Source organism: Crocuta crocuta, unplaced genomic scaffold (genome assembly GCF_008692635.1).
Source record: "Crocuta crocuta isolate KB4526 unplaced genomic scaffold, BGI_CrCroc_1.0 scaffold369, whole genome shotgun sequence".
Lineage (NCBI taxonomy): Eukaryota > Metazoa > Chordata > Mammalia > Carnivora > Hyaenidae > Crocuta > Crocuta crocuta.
In genome coordinates, this window is record NW_027529441.1 from 3,780,418 (window position 1) to 3,792,763 (window position 12,346).

General features: G+C 36.1%; 1 long non-coding RNA gene across 1 annotated transcript in view; it reads right to left on the bottom strand.

Annotated features, from left to right (window-relative positions):
- LOC144228365 (uncharacterized) overlaps window positions 1-2,046 on the bottom strand; it is a 118,539-nt gene extending 116,493 nt beyond the window's left edge. The window contains exon 1 of the long non-coding RNA XR_013334170.1: window positions 1,860-2,046. This is a non-coding gene — a long non-coding RNA (uncharacterized LOC144228365). The remainder of the gene's footprint in view (window positions 1-1,859) is intronic.
- Window positions 2,047-12,346: the final 10,300 nt, after the last annotated feature.

The following is a 12,346-nucleotide window of genomic DNA, read 5'->3' on the forward strand; positions in this document are numbered from 1 at the left end:
GGCTCAGCACTGACAACAGTGAGTGTGATGACGGCCTCCAGCTCAAGAACTGTGAGATCATGACCTGAGCCATCTAGGCACCCTGAGATCAAGAACACTTACATCTATGGTTTCTTTTAAAAGTTTTGTGATTTTGATTTTACATATAGGTCATTCATTCATTCTGAATTAGTTATCTATATGGTGTGAGTCAAGGGTCCAACTGCATTCTCTTCATAGGGGAATCCAGGAGTCCCAGCACCCTTTGTGGAAGACACTACACTTTCCATTTTGGATATACTTGGAAACTTTGTTGGAAATTAATTGTCCGGAGATATATGAATTTATTTTTTAGACTATCAGGCTTTTTAATATTTATTTATTTTTGAGAGAGAGAGAGAGAGACAGGGTGCACGTGCACGAGTGGGGGAGGAGCAGATAGACAGAGAGTGACAGAAGATCTGACGCTGCTCTGTGCTGAAAGCAGAAAGCCTGCCTCGGGGCTCAAACTTACCAGCCATGAGATTATGACCTAAACCAAAGTGGGACGTTTAACCACCTGGACCCCCCAGGTGCCCCCGGACTATCAGTTTTATTTCATTGTTATTACTGGACTCTCAGTTTTATTTCCTTTGGGTAGTACTAAAATGTTAACAATATTAAATCTTCCAATATTTCTATTTATTTAGGTCTTTAACATATTTGAGCAATATTTTATAGTCTATTGTATAATTCTTTCTCTTCCTTGGTTAAATTTATTCTTAGATCTGTTGTTCTTTTAGATAATTTTGTAAATGGGATTGCCTTACTAATAAGAGGTATTGGTCTTCAATTTACTTTCCTTATACTGTCTCTATCTAGCTTTGGTATCAGGATAATATTGACTTCATATAATGACTTAGAAAGTGTCCCCTCCTCTTCTTGTTTTTGGAAGAACTTGCAAAGGATTGGTGTTAATTAATTTTTAGATGTTTGATATAATTCATCAGGGATGCCATCTGTTGTTGGACTTTACTGGGAACTTTTTGATTATTGATCATAGGTTGGTTGAGATTTTCTATTTCTTCTTGAGCAACATTAGATAATATGTGTGTTGCTAAGAATTAGTCCATTTCATCTAGATTATCTAAGTTTTTGTGCATAATTGTTCTAGTATTCGCTTATATTTCTTTCTGTCATTAGAGATATGTTTTCATTAATACAAAGAAAACCATGGGCTCTTGCTATTTCTAAACTGTCAAGAAAATTTTTTTTTAGCTTTGTATTTTTAATTATACCTTATCTCTCAATCTTAATCTCATCTCTTCTTGGGGCTTTGAGGGAAAAGTGTTATATAGAGTTTCAGATTGCAGAATCTGGTTTTGGAAATTGTTGCCAAATTCTGACTGGTGTAAGAGAAGATTATTCTCATACATTCACTGTGAAACATTCACTGACTCATCTTTTACCTACAATTAGTATTCATAATCAATATGATAACTGATGTCCAAATCATGGCATCAATATGTTGATTGCTAAAGATGAAATATGGAAATTAAAGACATTTTTACCTTTCACCTGCCATTCAGGGAGCCATGAAAAATACAGATGATGGGGGAGAAATCTCTCTTGTAACCTCTTCATTTGAATATGCATTACAAGTCCTGCTAAACATCTTTTACACACATGCAGACATGCACACATTTCTAACGAGAGAGTAGTGTCTTAATACAATAAAATGTGCCCTTCATTAAAGGCCTTTTACACTTTCCAGTTTAGGAAATGTCAGTATAAAGGAGCATTTGCCCTGGAACATTGGATGAATAATTCTGTGATGAAGAGTGTTAGACATTCAGATGTATCGGTCTTTGCCCAGCTAGAGAAGTCGTTTGAATGCTTACCTCTGCTCCCGGTAGAGATGGCTTGTTCCTGAAGTGTTCACATAAAGGTGAGCCATAAGTTTTTCTCTGAGTGAAAACATTGTCTGGATGATGACTCAGATTTCCTTCCAATCTTAAGTTTCTATCATTGAAAATAAGTCTGTGGTGTCCAAGGTTATGAGATCAAATTGTGTTTCTTTGTCACTGGAAATCCCCACTTCAAACCCTAAGAACAGACCATTCAAAAGCTTTCACTGGGGCAACACACTTAGTAGAAAAGCATGACTTCATTTTGGCATGATTCGTCTTCAAATCAGGTCAGTGATTTAGATGTGAATGAGTGGATTGTTCATGGGCACCAGATCAAATTAGACTTCCATTTATTTTTAGAAATTCATTAGACCAATTATGACAACCACAAAGGGCTGTCTTGTGACTGAGAAGTGCAAATTATAAGAACAGTAATATTCATTGTTAAGTGTGAGATGAAAATTTCTGTGTAGCTCACTCATTAAAACCTGCTTCCTTTTACGAAAATGCCCTTTATGTAATGTAGATGGCAGGTAAAAGGCACTGAACCAAAATATAATTACTGAGTATACAACATGCTGGTAAATTCAGATGGTTTGTAAAATGAATTTAGGTCAGAAATACAAAGGATACCAAAAATACCAAGTTTCTCTTTTGCCATTGTGCTCTCATTTATGGAAATGCACTAATTGGGTTTCAAATATGTGAAAACAAAACTAAAATTGTTATATGCTTTCGACTTTATGCCCACATCTAAGCAATTCATACAGAATACTTAGTACATTGTCTAGTCTGAAAGAAGGGCATAGGCTTTGTAGTCTGACTCATTTATATCTGATTCTACTGCTTTTGTTTGTTTGTTTGTTTTGACTTGGGTCATTCCTTTAAGATTCCTCAAACTTATGTATTGGTAAAATGGGGACACTAGTCTTTGTTTTTTAAGAATAAGACAACAATTGGGCACGTGGGTGACTCAGTCAGTTAGGCGTCTGACTTCAGCTCAGGTTATGATCTCACAGCTCATGAGTTTGAGCCCTACGTCCAGTTCTGTGCTGGCAGCTCAGAACCTGGAGCCTGCGTCAGATACTGTGTCTCTCTCTCTCTCTGCCCTGCTCCCCTTCATGTTCTGTCTCTCCCTGTCTCAAAAATAAATAAATGCTAAAAAAATTAAAAAATAATGAGACAACAAGTAAGCGGGAAAAAAAAAGATATGTGTACATTGCCTGGAATATAATTGATTCTACATAAACATTAACTAATTTAATGTAACATCATATAACTGCACATATCTGTAGATGGAAAAATTGTAACATTCATTTTATACTTTGCTTTCAAATCTTTATAGGTATTACAAAGCAAAAGTACACTATTAACAAAACTGATCTTCATTTGCCAGTTAACCATTCCTTAATCACTTAAATCTCTCCCTCTACAAATAGCAAAGAATGTGTAAGGATTTCCAAAAGCAAACAATATTGGCATTGAAAAAAGTCTTCCCTGGAGTTCATATTTAGTTGTACTGGAAATCATCCACTTAAGGAGAAAGCATTAATCATTTCACCAGACCAGAAAACAGCCTACTAACACATTCACAGCCCAGATGAAAGTGTTTGGTGTTTCAAGAATTTTTTTTCAAGGTTTGAATTAGTAATTTAAATTTCTTTCTGCTCATTATATCTACATTATTGCGGCAACTAGAGAAAGCAACTTCTGAGTAGCATTAGTCTCCTGTAGCTATTGCATTGGATTATGGAGACATTGTGAACTTGGCTGTAATGAAAGTACTTAATAAAAACCATTAATATAATACATATGTATTTTTCTATTTGGTGGTTCCAGTAAAACTGTGTGTAGACTCTGTTTTGCAGTACAACTACATTGCATATGTTTAATTTGAGGAGTTTTGGGTAATCTGATCGCTAGGTTGTAAAGCAAAGGTTTTGTTTTATCTCCAGGAAACAAAATGGGTGGCATTTATGAGAACTGTTCAGATTTGAAGCCAATGACTGTGTAAGGTGAAGTTAGCAAATGCAGTTGTCTTGGTATCTCACAAATACAGTTCTTGGCCCCCGTTCCATTACTTGTGAAACCTGTTTCAGATTAATATTAACATCTGCATAAAATTGATAATATTATGATACAGGCTTTAGAGCCAGATCTATATGATTGGAAATCAGGAATTCAAAGGATTCAGTTGCAATCAGCTTTCTTTTTCCGAAACTGAATACACTTATGATTTTGATGAGGATGATGATGGCTGATAATGATCATGACAGATTGTCAGGTTGCAGATATAATACAACAGCAGAGGCAACCTGTACTCCTTTACAGCTGTGGATGGCTGTTCGGCTTCCTTTGCCTTAATGTGTTGTGTATGAATGAGTCCATTATAACTGTCACTAGATTCTCCAAGGCCTTTACAGCTGACAGAGAAGCTGTGGCTTCCACTGATCATCCCCTGAGGGAGGCCTGTACAAATGGAAAAGTTGTTAAAAAACAAAACAAAACTGAATGCGTAGTCAAGACAGTAACCAGAAGGCACATTTGCGTGCAGTTTTCTCAATTAAATTAACTTGTCAAGAATATACCAAAATCAAGCCACACTCTAAAGAGTTTTGTGTTGTTTTAATAGGAACAGAATAACATCTTTAAACAAAGCAGACCTATTGCCTGTGTTGTATCTTAGGACCTTGCCTGATGACCGGTACTGACACAAGATGGGAGAAAGACCATGGAAAGAACAGACCAAAATCACCCTACAACCTATAGAGTGGAAAGCACTGTAAAGTAGACACAGTTCTCTTGAAAATCAAGGTAGGGCATGCCACAGTTTCACAGAAGTTTCCACTCCGCATAAGCATTCAGAAAACTCTGAGTCAGAAACTAGAGGACCCCGGAAAGGAGAAAGTATTTGCCAGAAACAAAAGGCCACGGATGGAAAGCGAGTCCCTTCACAAATGTCAATTGGCAATTAAGAAGAAAAAGTAGGGACTGGGATGCTCCACACTTTACTAAAACAGGACTGCAGACATAATGCATAAGATTGAGGTCAAGGGCAAATTTGCAGAATCGTACATTGCCTTTGATGTCTTTACTAATGAGAGGACCACACACTTTCTGTCATGTAGGCAGTGGGACAGGGCACTTTCTCTGCAAAGGGTCAGATAGCAAATATTTTAGGCTTTGTGGGACACAAGGTCTCTATCACAATAGACAATTTGTCAGTGAATGGTCTTGGCTGTGTTCCAATAACACGTCACTTACAAAAACATGAGGGGGAGCCAGATTTCGCCATTGGACTGTAGCTTGCAGACCGCCGATTTAGATGTTAGAATAGAAAAATGACATGTCATGTGACAATAGAGGTCGGGGCCAGTTAGCCTAATATGGTCAGCATAATTCTGTACTGGACATTTGGAACCAAAGCAAGTGAGTGCCAGGAGTAGTGAGTTACTACCCCCCATTTCCTCCCCGGCCTCTGCTTCTAGCTAAACCCCTTAGTTACTCCTTTCAGCTACATGAGTCTTCCTGTTACTGAAATATTCAGGAAAGCTATATATAACCTCAGAGTCTGATTTGCTGTTACCTCTGTCCAAAATACTCTTCTCCTAGATCAGGGGAAACGTCACAATACTCTGAGCTGAAAAAAAGCACTGTTAGAGTCACAATACTTGAGTAAGAATCAAGAGTATAACAGACACTGGTCTTCGCTGAATCAAATATCCTGATTTTGGAAAAACCCATGTAGGTAAACATAACAACATGGGGTTGGGTATAAAGTGTGTAAGTTGTTTTGATATCAATGCCCTTCAGAGGACACCCACTGAGAATGGACCCAAAACAAATGAGTGGATAGGATGACTTGTTCAGTACATGTCAGCCAGCATCTCCCCACAGCCAACATCATGAAGGCACAACGGGCTTGGGATGAAGGTAGCTATGGAGGCTGCTGGCAAGTCCTGAGCATAGGCTCCCTATCACAAAGCTGATACAGCTACTACTGCTGCAGATTCTCCCTCCCGCCAGTTCCGGGATCTTTTCTCTTGAGGACAGCCCACCATTTACTTGCAAGTTGATTACTTTAGACTTTTTTCACAAAGGTCAGCAAGACCCATGTAAGAGTTTACTTGTCTTATTCACAGTGTCTAAGATAGTACCTAATTAAGGGTTTAAAGATATACTGATGTGGGATTCTGTATTATAGAAATCAGGCAAATACATCTATTTTGTGGTGAATGGTATAACAATGGACTCAAGCCATTGGATACTAAATATCACAACACACAAAAAAGTATAATCTGAGGGGCACCTGGGTGACTCAGTCATTTAAATGTCCAACTCTCAATTTCAGTTCAGGTTATGATCTCACAGTTTCATGAATTCAAGTCCTGTGTCATCCTCCATGCTGATAGTGCAGAGTGGCCCAGGGCTTAGTTTCCAAGAGCTGGTCAATGGACAGTCCTGAATACGGGTGTTTCTTGGAAATGTGCAAAGTTTGAGCAACCATTACCTACTGAATGAAACCTTTCTTATAGGTTATTTGGAAACATGAAGTTAAATACAGGTGAATTAAAAAAAAAATCTGGAAAATGTGAAGGTGTTTGCTTCTATGTGATAGAACTGGGGTATGCAAAAGGCAGTCCTGGCTTGGGTAATAAATCTTATGAGTGGAAAAGCCAAAAGGAATTACAGTTTTAGCCATACATGACTTACAGCTTTAGCCATGCATGTATATAGCTACGTATTTTTCTAAATTAAACTATTAGGCCATTATCTCTTGTGTATTCTTGATTGAGATTGATGTCTCCTTTAAAATGTCTTTTTTTATAATAAACTAAGAAATGGTATTTTCCATGTTAAAACATTTCAGTATGTTTAACAACTGGAAATTTTCTATTCTATGTTCTCTTCCCTGATTCCACTTCTATTTATACATAATATACTATTCTTTTACACTATCAAAGCCATACCTTCATACTCTGGCATGCATCTAAACTTTCCTGAATATATTTAAGCAAAAAAATCAATTTTTATTATTTAATCAATCTTAATTTAATGATTTTGAAACAAAACTACTTAAATATTAATATTATGAAAGATAAGATATGAAAACTTTTTCAGACAATATGAGAGCTGTTGGAAAGAGTGTCAACAGGAAAATAAAATGTTCCATTCTAAGTCTTTCTTTTGGCCAACCACAGCCTATAATCTGAGGCTATGCCATGTTAGCCATTGGTCAAGTTTCAAGCATTTGAACCCAGATAGAGTCTGGTAACATATAAAGATAAAAGTAATTGGGCGCCTGGGTGGCTCAGTCGATTGAGCATCCGACTTCAGCTCAGGTCATGATTTCACAGTTCGTGGGTTTGAGCCCCGTGTCGGGCTCTGTGCTGACAGCTTGCTTAGAGCCTGGAGCCTGTTTCAGATTCTGTGTCTCCTTCTCTCTCTGCCCCTCCCCCACTCATGCACTGTCTCACTCTGTCTCTGAAATATAAAATAAATGAAAAAAAACTGAAAAAGAGCGAAAAGTAATGGAGATGTAGCTATGAAAATCCCACGTGGAGAGAAGAGTGTTTTCTACAGTGGTTTTTAGCAGCATATCCATTGCCTCTGCAGCAAATCCTTCTCTAGCATTAGGTGATCAAATTTATATTTGTCACAATGGATAGAAATGGTTCTCGTCTCTTAACAATGAAAGGATTCTGGTCTGTAATGGAATAAAAGTCTAATTAGACTCCAATAAAGGATATTATAAATTTCTTCATATAAATTTTAAGAGAAAAATAAATAGAGAACGGCTCTTATGGCTTGATGTCTTATGTTAGATTGTTTTCATAATTACCGATGATCTTTTCACAGAATTTTACGTAATTTATTTCAACTCTATGACTGAAGAGACCATGAAACATACGAATTCTCGTCATTTTAATACTGGTGTCTCTATGTGAAGAAATAAGTTTGAAATTTTTTAATAGCAGTGTTAAATATTTTATTCATATGTTTTGTATTCCAGTAGATGTCAGAACAGATATAGAGAGCCAAATATTTCTAAGAGAAAAGAATTTCGTCCTCATTCAGAGGACAAAGTTCTAATAAAAATGACACTCTCATTTAATTGTTGGAAATGCTAAAACTCATACATGTGAAGAGGAACAACCTGACTTTTTCACAGAACAGGATTCGCAATATGCTGCATAGTTTTGTGTTTTTATTAGTTATTGTATTTTTATTACTTTCTGAATTTATTTTCTCTTTCTCCCAGGTATTCACCTGGTATCCGAGTTAGTTAGGGAGTACAATAAGAATAAATACAAGCCTGAGGCCAAAACGAATTCAGGGAAACTACACAAATGCTGGCCGACCTTCATTTCCTATGAAAGCTAATCGCCTAAAATGATTAAGTAAACCACCTCCAAGCAGAGAAAAAAAATATTGATTGGAATGTCAAATGTAAAATGCCCTTACAGAAAGAGCAAATGTAATCCTCGTTTACTGCAGAGTACCACATCTCAGTTCCAAAAGGTTTTCTGCTCTGAAGCAAAAAAGAAAGAAAGAAGCAAAAAAGAAAGAAAGAAACAAAAAAGTAAGCATTTTAGAAATGTTACAGAAGCCAAATCTCCAATAATGGGTGACTCAGCAATGTCAAGGTTCAGATTAATAAAGAGTAGTTATTTCCTTTTCTTTATGTATCTTTTAATAGCTAAATAATTTTTCTATTTTGATTTGGTGAAGCAGATGAAAGAAGCATTACATGCAAATTCAGCAAAATAGAGCTAAATCATACTTGCTAAACATGACCAAAAACAAACAAACAAACAAATATATGCAAAGGCATTGTCGTCTGATAACTTGTGCAAAGGTTTAATACAAGATCTCATTCTGTTCTGCTTGTTTCATGACTCCCTGCTCTAAGAAAATGAGTATTTCTCTTTATTTCCAAAAAAGGTTTATGTTTATATCAGCACACTGGATCCTTTTATGCACATGGGTCTTACAACTTTACTTCATCAATTTTGATCGGAGAGACCAAAATATGACTCTTTGCAGCAAATTAAGACTAATTTCATTTAACGTTGAATGTAAAAAGATGTTTTTGTTTTATATTTTTGCTTTGGAGTGTTGGAAAGGTATATAAGTTTGAAAAAAAAAAAGCAAGGTATGCAAAATAGTTCAAAAATCGTCTTAGCCAATCGCCCCAAAGTACCCATTCAGCTCAGTTCTCACTTTGGCCTCCAATGGATTTCTTCACTGCATTCATTCTGCGAAATAGCACTGGTGCTGTTGAAACATGAAGGCAATGATCACTGGAATGTCAGGACAAAGCCTGCTTCCAAAGAATAATAAGATTTCACACATAGATTTTTACTTAATTTATTTTTAAAGATTGTGTTTATACGTACGAGGGAGTTGGATCTCCCAAGAGTTGTCTGCTGCTTAGCCTAGCTCTGGATTGATGTTAGTCAGAAGTTTTGGACTGAATTTGAGAGATGTTGTGTTTTAGTTTTTTACTGTATTTTTTTTTAAATCTCCAGTTATAGCTGGCAAAATCACATAAATATCAGGATTTTTATTGGTTGGTGATTTACTTCATCTCATTCTCTCCTTCCCTCCCTGTCTCCCTGTGTTCATGTCTACCTCTTTTCCTTCCTTCCTTCCTTCCTTCCTCCTTCCTTCCTTCCTTCCTGCCTCCTTCCTTCCTTCCTTCCTTCCTTCCTTCCTTCCTTCCTTCCTTCCTTCCTTCCTTCCTCTCTCTCTCTCTTTTTTTCTTTCTCTTGGCAAACTATACTCAAACAATAAATCAACAAAATTATTGAAGGCTGTGTCTAAAAAACAAAATGTAGGCAGGCAAACATATTTTGTGATACTGAGTTTGCCTTGGAGTATGAAAATGATTGGTACAGGTTAATATTATAAACCGGTATAAATAGCAAAGCGATCATGTCACTATACATATATAGTTGTGTTATAGCAAAATAAATTTAGCGTTTATGAATTCATGTGGATTTTTCATATCTTTCGTACCTTAAAACCAGAGGAAGATACAAAAAAGATGCATTCTTAAATTGCCTTCACCTACCACGTTTTACAACAACTCAAAAGGATACTTCTTCAAATAAAGGTTGATAGTAAATGTTATCTGTACATTAACTCATGTCATCATTTGTGATAAAATTAATTATTTGGATATATTAAATGTGCTTGAATGGTTTGTTACCTAATTTATACTCTTTATTACATTCAGTGGCACTTTCATGTAATAATTACAATAATAAATTTTAGAAGCTAGTTTAATAGGAATTTTTCTCATTTTTCCTTTTATAGAAAGAGTACTTAGTCCATATTCTCAATGGGCGTATTTTGCTTTGCTTTTTATTACTCTTTATAACATCAAAAATAGCCTCCATATTGTGCTTTTATGTGAAAAAAAAATATGCTTTTGGTGTAGTTTTTGGGTAAAACATACACTTTCTGTTAAGTGTGAAAATGAACTTCTCTCCCCCTTAGAGAACACTGTAATGTTCAACTTTAACAGCCTCTCCCTAGAGTAAAGGAAAACCTTTATTTTTCACTATAAAAGAAAGAATGTGTCTATGTCAAGACTTCTTTAATAACTGGGACTTGTTCTTATGTCTTTATATGAACTAGGGTTAAGGGCTCACAAGGTTTAATAATTCCATGTTCTCTCCCAGGACTGAAACCATGAAAACATGTCCTGAGAGTAAAATCAACTTTATGCTTATTTTTTAGGTAGGTTTGAAAATATCTTATCTTTTTTCCCATCTGTCAGAGCTAATATGGAAATTTGTATCAACTTTATTTATACTACCTAACTTACATTAATTCGACTCCAAAAAAAAAAGTATCACATTTCATTTTACTTTCCTTTTGAAAATTCACATGTACATTCCAACACATACCTATTCTCGAAAACAACCACTGAAAAAAATTTTGTAGGATCAGGGATTAAACTAGAGATACAATTCTTATCAGGTACAGTGATAAAAACTGAAGCAATAGTTAAATTATTTGCTAAATAAACATTACATTTCTCTCAAACTTATTGACACAGTATATGAATTAAATTCAATTAATTCCTCCAAAGTTGTAACAGTTACGTATGTTCTAAAAACTAATCTGATGGTCTTATTTAGTGTAAGGAAAGTGCAAGAGACAATGGAAGTAGCCTTGGAGTAAGGAAAGGACAACCACCATTGATGTGTTGTCAGAGATATTACTACATGAAGGCAGTTAGCAAACATATTGCCCGAGATGTTATTTATGGAAGGAGGTGAAGATGCTAAAGAAATGTTTTAAAGATTTTTTTGCTTGGAAATACCAAATATATAGTTTTGAGTGTGCATACTCCAAAGGCTCTCATGTCTGGAAGGATGGGCTGGGCTTATTGGAAATCATGTCAGATTAACTTAAGACAGACTTTAACTTTTACTACTAATATGCTTATTTTAAGACCATGGGTATCCTCACACATTTTTGGGAGTAGAGTCAACAAATCACACTGTGAGAATGCAGACATGGTCAGCCAAGTTGTTTAATGGGGTTCCTAGATAGACTTTCTTCCTCTCTAGCTCCAACTTGGGTCTCTGTTTGTTACCTTATTGACAGCAATAAGTAGGGGAGGAACATTTTCTCCTCTTTGTCTTTAAAGAGATTAGTGGTTTATGGGGTGCTGGGGTGGCTTAGTTGGTTGAGCATCCAACTCTTGATTCTGTCTCAGGTTATGATCTCAGAGATTTGAGTCCCATATCAAGCTCTGTCTTGACAGTGCAAAGCCTACTTAGGATTTGACTCCTTTTCTCTCTGCCCCTCCCCTGCTTGCTCTCTATCTCTCTTAAACAAAAATAAACTTTAAAAAAATAGAAACTGGTGGTTCAAAAGCTTTGGCGTATGACAATAATATATTTCAATAGTGCATTTTTTTAATGTTTACTTATTTTTGAGAGAGAGAGAGACAGAGAGTGAGAACATGAGCTAGCAATGGACAGAGAGAGAGGAGGACACAGAATCTGAAACAGGCTCCAGGCTCTGAGTTGGCTGTCAGCACAGAGCCTGACACGGGGCTCAAACCCACGAACCGTGAGATCATGACCTGAGCTGAAGTCGGATGCTTAACTGACTGTGCCACCCAGGTGCCCCTAAATAGTGCATTTAATAGCCACTCACACAAACTCACTTCACCACAAGTCTGCATATGGAAATCAATTAATTTATCCATATCTATATTCTTTGTGCTCAAATGGCCTTCAACAATTCTCAGCTCTGTGTGACAAATTATATGACAGGACATTGTGGTGAGCTCTTCTTGGCAATCGCTCAAGTTAAATGAATTCTTAAATTTTTTTTGTAAATCCTATTTTTCTGTTATTCAGACCTCTGGTTATAAAGTGATAACTTTATATTAATACTGTTTATATTATTATAATATCATATTTTATATATCACATATAATTCATTGTAAA